General features: G+C 35.5%; 1 pseudogene; it reads right to left on the bottom strand.

Moving 5' to 3' along the window:
* Positions 1–374: 374 nt before the first annotated feature.
* On the bottom strand, positions 375–1,330 carry LOC150055405 (COX assembly mitochondrial protein homolog; annotated as a pseudogene).
* Positions 1,331–7,160: the final 5,830 nt, after the last annotated feature.

The following is a 7,160-nucleotide window of genomic DNA, read 5'->3' as shown; positions in this document are numbered from 1 at the left end:
AACTACACAGACATAAAAATCTATGACTCTATAGACATAATGTTTTATTACATAGATTAATATGTATCTATGACATACAAACCCTCCATATAATTTTAATTATGTTCTAAAATCTAAGTGCCAGTGATAGCATATAGAAATTCCCTTCTTGAATACTTGTTTGTTAAATAGTCATTTGAAATATGATGTAAAAATCAAGGTTTATAATTTTTGCCATATTTAATAAACCAAAATGCTAAAATAAAGGGCTTTATTTCATATAAAATATTTCCATAATTGGAACAAAGCAACCAAATTCTGAATTTCATTATTTCATATGCGTTTTAAAAGATCTTTATAAATATGAGAGCTGCTGATTCATTGAACATTTTGGTCTATATACTTGTGGGAAGCTTCTGCAGCCTTTTCTTGGTAGGATTACCGGTGTTTCTGTATTCTTCCCTTTCTTTCAGATACTCCATTTTGCATTCTTCATAAAAGGCTGGATCATTATTGAGGAGCTAAAATGCACCCCCCCATTCTGAGGCAGTAACCATCTTGTTGTTTATATAAACTATGAGTGACCCAAAAGTGCACACAAATTAAAGAAACAGAATTGTGGTGCCCATAAGTTCCAGGAACTAACCTGTCTGTGTTAAAATTAGCCACAACTCGTGTAAATTCTAGGGACAGCATTTGTTTTCTAAGCCATAAAACTACTCTCAAGGCAGCTAATTACGACTCAACTGGCCACCCTGTAATGTCCCTAACCACTACCTTATCTTACTCAAACACCCAGCTGTTGTAACTCTGTGGTCTTTGCCTTTATAAGCCCTGTAAAATTTCACCTAGGGGCTTCCTCATAAGCTCCATTGTATGGGTGTGTAGGATGAGGCCTGAGCTGCAGCCCACCTGAATAAAGCCTTTCTTTTGCATTTTGGAACGTCTGGCTCTCCGTGGTCTTCTTAGTGATGGTCCTGTGGTGTAGGCATTACAATTATAGTAAATAGTGAGACATTCTTTCAAGGCAGAATTTACTTTTCAGCATTTGACTACCATAAGAATACCAGTGGCAGGGCGAGTTTGGCCTAGTTGCAGAGTGCTTGACTTGCATGCACGAAGACCCGGGTTTGATTCCTCGGTACCACATACATAGAAAAAAGCCAAAAATGGTGCTGAGGCTCAAGTGGTAGAGCTCTAGCCTTGAGAAAGTCCAAGGAGAGTGCTCAGGCCCTGAGCTCAAGGCCCAGGACTGGCAAAAAAAAAAAAAAAAAAGAATTCCAGTGGCATTGCAACATTTTGTAAAATCTTGAACTTGTTCAGAACATCTCTCTTTGGCTTTTTCTCTCATTATTTTAGGGATCAGAATATCTTTTTCAACATGTCTAAGATGCCCAATGAGCGGAAAGCCTATGGCCTATAACCGAAAAGAGAGGCTGAGCCAGAAGGAAACCCCATGGAGGTGGCAGGGCACTATGCACAGTGCAGAGGTGGTGCGGCCTGGCCACAGCTGCCTCAAATTATTTGTTTGTTTGTTTGTTTGTTTATTTATTTATTGTCCTGGGTCTTGAACTCAGAGTCTGAACACTGTCTTTGGGCTTTTTCTTCAAGGCTAGCACTCTACCACTTGAGCCTCAGAATCACTTCCAGCATTTTTCTATGTATGTGGTACCAAGGAATCGAACCCCAGTCTTCATGTATGCTAGGCAAGCATTCTACCACTATGCCCATGAGTCAGGCCCAAAGAAGCAAAGGGTGCATATTTTCCCTGTTCTGTGGAAGTTAAATTTAGCTTTTGAACTTATTAGTAAAAATATTGGGTGATATATAAGTATACACAAATATATTTACTGAAGTGTGGTAGATTCAATGGAGATCTCAAATAATGTAATTCTTAGAAAGGCAAAATCAAAGTTCAGAAAAATTAAGGATTAGGAAGCAGGTACTCCAGGGTGAATGAATAAAGAGTGGAAGAAGGGAAGAATGTATGCTGTCAAAAAACCAATGTGGGGCCAGGGGTTTGGCCTATCATGCACGAAGACCACTGATTCCTCAGTACCACATATATAGAAAAAGCCTGAAATGGTGCTATGGCTCAGGTAGTAGAGCTCTAGCCTTGAGAAAGGCCAAGAACAGTGTTCAGTCCCTTATTTCAAACCCAGAACTGACAAAGGAAAAAAATCCGTTGTGGACTGGGAGTGTGGACTTAGTGGTGGAGGGCTTGCCTGCCATGTTCAAAGCCCTGCGTTTGATTCCTATGTACCAGATACACAGAAAAAGCTGGAAGTTCTTCTGCGGTTCATGTGGTAGAACTGTGCTCTTGAGAAAGCTGAAGGATAGTGCCCAGGCCCTGCGTTCAAAGCCCCAGGAGTGGCCAAAAAAAAAAAATCCAATGTGTATTGTATTCTACAGAATTAATGAGTGAGGTAAGAGATGTTTGGCGAGGGGTGGCTGAGAATGTTGATAGGCATGGCATTGAGCAATATACATTGTATTTATAAACTAGTTTGTTAAAGGAAATTGCTTTGTCCAACTACTTAAAGATAAAATTACAAAGAAACACATTTTACATAAAGACTCCATGATAATACCAAATGTAAATAATCTGACACATGCTTAAGTGGTAACATTATTTATCCCATTTAATAGTGTACAACAGCTTTGTGAGACAGATACTATTTATTTTCATTATTTTAATATTATGGATGAGGCGAACAAGTTTCAACAAAATAAACATCTCATGGAGTTAGTAATGACAGAGCCTGGACTCCATCCAGTTTCCTTTTTTGTCATCCAAACTATGAACCACTACTGTAACAAGAATAAAGCTACTTAGAGATGCACCTTTTTGTAGCAGGTGTGATAGATTCCAACTGTGATGACAGCAATGTTTGTAGTTTCCAATATGTCCTGCAGGGCAAGACACATGAGGCATTTTATATTTTGAACAGAAATAGAAATCCTTTACAGAACTCTTCCACCTCACACATCACACACGCCTCACAGATGACATGAGTTCATGTCACACGTTTTTTTTTCAGTAACATCCTTGTCTTTAAAAATCTTAGTTCTAAAAAAAAAAAAAAAATCTTAGTTCTAGTAGTTGCTATGACCGGTTCAAAAGAACTATGTGAAAATCATAATAAATAGTATTTACCTAAATCCAAGATTAGAGAAAATTTGCAGTATATGCAACATATTTTTATATCTAGTTCATAAAAATGTTTAATAGTCAAGTAAATTTTTAAAATTTTAATTAAGATGCATTTTTCTTTAAGTTACTATCCCAACTTATGTTACATTAAATCATGCGTTATAAGGATAATCACCATATTTTTAATGGACTGATCATATTCATCATCCATTGCTCTCACAACTTTGATTTTCTTTTTTATTTTAAATTTTATTTTAAAAGTGATGTACAGAGCGGTTACAGTTATGTAAGTAGGGAAACAAGAACATTTCTTTTTTATTGTATTTTATTGTCAGGATAATGTATAGAGACATTATAATTACACTCATCAGGCATTACTTCTCAAAACTTGATACCCCTTCTTATGTTTTTGTCCCCCTTTCCTCTCCTACGCCCTCCCAATAATCTTGTTTTCCCCCTTCCTTTCTTTATTTCAAACAAATGGATATACAATATACCAGGTAACAAAGTTAGATACAGTAAGTACATGAAATTAACCATATGGGGGAAAAAAGAGAAAAAAAGTACATTAAGTACATTAAGAGAAAAAAGTACATTAAGAATAACAGTCACAAAGACAGAGCTCTTTTGTACATTTGTGCTGGAATTTGAACTCAGCTTCATGTTTTAGCTTTGTTTCCTCAAGGCTAACATCTACCACTTGAGCCAACACCTATACTTTCAGCATTTTGCTTGTTGTTTGAGGAAAAAAAAAAACCTTTCAGACTATCAGCCCTGGATGACTTTTAAATAAGGTCCTCAGAACTGAGCCTACTGAATAACTAGGATTGTAGACATGAGCCACTCATGTCAGTCTGCCTTTCTTTTGTTTTGGCCTCTTCTAGCTTCTACAAATGGTAGAGAAAAAATGGTAGCTCTTTCTGAGACATGCCTTTTTCATTGCATATTACTTTCTACAATTTTATTTATGTTTTTTATGGTCAAAGCATTTTATTTGCGAGTATGAAAATAAAACAATAAAAACAGTTGTAATTATTTTAAGAATATGGATGAGGCATAAGGTAAAATGACAAAGGATGACTTTGATCAGGGTACAATGTATGTATTATGTACAGATGTATGGAAATATCACCATGAAACTCTCCTTGTACAACTAATAGATGTTGATTTTTTAAAGAACTTATTCACGTTGATTTTTGCATCATATTTCAATTGTCATGTTTAACAAACAAGTATTCAAGAAGAGACTCTCTATATACAATCACTGGCACATAGATTTTAGAACACAATTAAAATTAAGCTGAGGATTTGTATGCCACAGACACAAATTAATATATGTAAGAAAACATTATATGTTTTAACAAATGAAAAAAATTTAATTCTTTCTCTGGTATGGTGTCTCATGCTTGTAATTCTAGCTAATCAGGAGGAAGAAATTTTGAGGATAGTAGCTGAAGGGTAATAGTTTAAGAAGAAAAAATTGGTATCACATCAGATTCAACAAGTTGCAAATGTGCCTTTGCTGATATGTTGTTTTCTATTTCTTTCCTTTTTTTCTTTCTAATATTATCTCTTTGGTAGTATTTACCTGGATGAAGTTACATCTTTCCCATTATTTGGTAAAATTCCTACTATTATTTTGTTGATTATATTTTCCATTTCTTTAGTTTTTATCTTCTCTGATAGTATATGTACATGATTCTTAGGTGTGATGTTTTAGTATTTTCCAGAGCTCTTGTATGTTTTGTACATAATTTCTCATTTTCTTTCTTTATTGTTTTAATGTTTCAAGTCATCTACCTTGCCTTTAAATCCTAGTAATTCTACCTATAAATTAATCTGGTCTATTACTGACTCTTAGAACTGAGTTTTTTGATATATTGAACTTTTCATTTTTCATAATTTAATATGATTTCCACTCTTCCCCAACTCTAGATTTCTCTATCTTCATTAAATTTCCCTTTCATATAAAAAGCTATCTTATTACATTCAGAAACTTTTTAAAATTCCCCTTTAAATTTATTCAGGTGTTTATTTTTGCCTTTGTTGGCAATTCCACAAATCTTTCTTTTGACTTTGTCAAAGATCTTGTCTACTTTGTTACCATTTTATCAGTTGTGGACTTTTGGAGAGATCAATTGCATTGTTCTTTCATATTCCATGTGTTTCTCCTTTAGGATTTTTCATCTGAGTTCAGGAGACTGATTAAAAATTTCAATAATCTTTATTCAAATGAATTACTGTAAAAAATCTGGAAGGACTGTGCAATGGATGCATTGAAATATATTACTGGAATGATCATCCATTGAAATGCAAAGCCCCAGAGATATTGATTAACTCAATATTCATTGATATGCTCTGAGTACCAAATCCAGTCCTCAAAGCCACTCACGTAGATATAATGCAAAAGATCAGGAGCCTCTTATAATTTCTAAAATGTAGTAATTAGATACAGGACTAATCAAGCTTACTTATCAGCTTCAAGGCAAAATTCACTTTAGAAAAGTCTTTTCAGTTTACACCAAGAGCCAGTGGTTTCTCAGAAAGTGGTTTAGCAGGTTATCATTCATTCCATACCCCTCCCACCACCATTTTGTATCCCCAGTGACAGAAAGTTTCCTACATGCATGAGATTGTGGGAAGGAAATGGCATTACATTCTGCAGTGGATATCATGTGAGGCAGGAAATCTATCTGCCTGGTATTCTTGTTAATTTCAGACTCAGTAGCCAACTATCACACGGTTGTGAGAATTGTGCTCATCCCAGCAGTAAATCACACATAACATGGAAGCAGCTACTTGAGGATAATCATTGTGGTAACCAAATGAACAGATCTGTTTCGGCACTTCATCAGGTTATAGTCCTAACCAGGTAACAGGAGATAGGTCACTGAGACATTGGGCTTATCACGGGATGAGCTCTCTGCTGTTTAAACTACTTTTTTTTTTCATTTATTTTTATTGTAATTCATAAAAGGATTGCATTATATTCACCAGATAGAAGGTGCATTACTTCACATACATTGATATACTTTCTCATATCTTGGTCCCCATTTCCCTCCCCCCACCTTCACCCCTCATCTTGTTTCCCCCCTTCCCTATCCTATTTCAAATAACCAAATAATCATATATGCAATAGATCAGATAACAAGGTAAAATACTGTAACAATATGAGATAAACAAGAGACAGCAAAAGAGATGAGAAATAACATAGTATATTAAGAACAACAATAACGTATTATTTGGCTTTTGTTTCTATATCCTGGAGGTCCTTTCATTTATTATCATACTATATGGCCTTATGTAACTAGCTTTTGCTCTATTGCAAATCTCTGCTAGGAGAGCCCAAGGTTTCTACTGATTATGACAAATGAGAGAAACTATTGAGCTTATGTTCCTTTGAGTCTGGCTTACTTCACTTAATATGATTTTTTTCTAAGTCTTTCCATTTCCTAACAAATGGGGCGATGCCATTCTTTCTGACAGCTGCATAGAATTCCATTGTGTATAAATACCACATCTTGTTGTTCCACTCATCATCTGAGGGGCACCTGGGTTGGTTTCATATCTTTGCTATGATAAATAGTGCTGCAATGAACATCATTCTGCTATTGGGTTCAGTATGTCCTTGTTTCTGAACCATTGGGTAAATCCTAGGTAGTGGAATTGCTGGGTCATGTTTAGTCTTTTGAGGCACTGCCATACTGCTTTGCATAGTGGTTGAACGAGTTTGCACACCCACCAACTGTGTACTGGTGATCCATCCTAGCCACATCCACTCCAGCATCTTTTGTTATTAGATTTCTTGATCCTGGTTATTCTAACTGGAGTGAAGTGGAATCTTAGAGTTGTTTTGATTTGCATTTCTTTTATGGCCAGAGATGTTGAGCACTTCTTCATGTTTCCATAGGCCATTCTTATTTCTTCTTCAGAGAAGACTCTCTTTAAGTCTTTGGCCCATCGTTAAATGGGATGGTTGTTTCTTTAGAGATTAGTTTTGGAGTGATTCATTTTTTTTAGCTATTGA

This window comes from Megascapheus bottae, chromosome 13 (assembly GCF_031878675.1).
Source record: "Megascapheus bottae isolate mThoBot1 chromosome 13, mThoBot2.hap1, whole genome shotgun sequence".
NCBI lineage: Eukaryota > Metazoa > Chordata > Mammalia > Rodentia > Geomyidae > Megascapheus > Megascapheus bottae.
The sequence above is the reverse complement of the archived record's forward strand: the minus strand, read 5'-3'. Positions and strand labels throughout refer to the sequence as shown.